Raw genomic sequence first — 1,044 nt, 5'->3', positions numbered from 1 at the left:
AAAATACTGCCCAGTCCTGCGCAATCCTCACAATTGTTTCTACATTTAGGTTCATTGTTTTTGCCACTGGGTCAATCCATCTCATTGGGGGTCTTCCTCTTTTTTGCTGACTGCTCCCCCCCCGCCCCACTTCACCAAGTATGATGTCCTTCTCCAGGGACTGATCCCTCCTAATAGCATGTCTAAGTATGAGAGATGAAGTCTCGCCATCTTACTTTCTAAGGAGCAGTCTGTCTGTGCTTCTTCCAACACAGATTTGTCTCTTCTTCTGGCAGTCCCTGGTACTTTTCAAGATGAAAAACCTGATTGTTTAGTAGCCCCTAGAAACCCTCATGGTACCCCTTTCCATCCACTAAGGGTGACCACTCCCCTGACTTCTAACTGTATAGACTAGTTTTTTCCATTTCACAACTAATTTGTATTTAATACTGTGTTCTCAGAGATTGTCTACCAACTTGAAAGAAACATAATCCCCTGACATCTGGGGAAATGCCCAACTGAATTGTAGATGGTTGAGGTTGAGGGAGATCGCTCCTGTCTCCATATATGAGTGAATTCCTTCAGCAGTATATTTACCCAGAACCCATGCCCAAGCAGACCCTGAAAGGTGACTTATGAGGTACTAAAGATGGAAATCCAGAAGGTATGGGTCTTTTAGGACATGATCAAGTTATAAACTTTTGTCTAGGAGCAGCTAAAGACCAAGCAGGGGGTTTGGTGCATGACACATACAGCAGAAAGACAGTGAGAACTAGTTATTTGACATAATCCCTAATGTAGGTGTGATCTATGAATCACTGTCTCCCTAAGAAAGTTTGCTCATTCACAGTGTTTGGGTTGACAGCTATGTTGCTCATGGAGCTATGCAATTCCACTACGTCTATAATTCTTTCAACCTATAGATAGGCTACATAGCAATGCATCATAACCCCTCCCTTAATTAAGAAGAGGGGAGCAAGGCCCAGAAGTAGACTACTTTTCTTCTCCCTAGTATTATTGTAAGGGAAGTCACAGATATTGACTCCTATGAGCTAGTGGAAGCAT

This window comes from Chrysochloris asiatica, unplaced genomic scaffold (genome assembly GCF_000296735.1).
Source record: "Chrysochloris asiatica unplaced genomic scaffold, ChrAsi1.0 scaffold00052, whole genome shotgun sequence".
NCBI classification, from domain to species: domain Eukaryota; kingdom Metazoa; phylum Chordata; class Mammalia; order Afrosoricida; family Chrysochloridae; genus Chrysochloris; species Chrysochloris asiatica.
The sequence above is the reverse complement of the archived record's forward strand: the minus strand, read 5'-3'. Positions refer to the sequence as shown.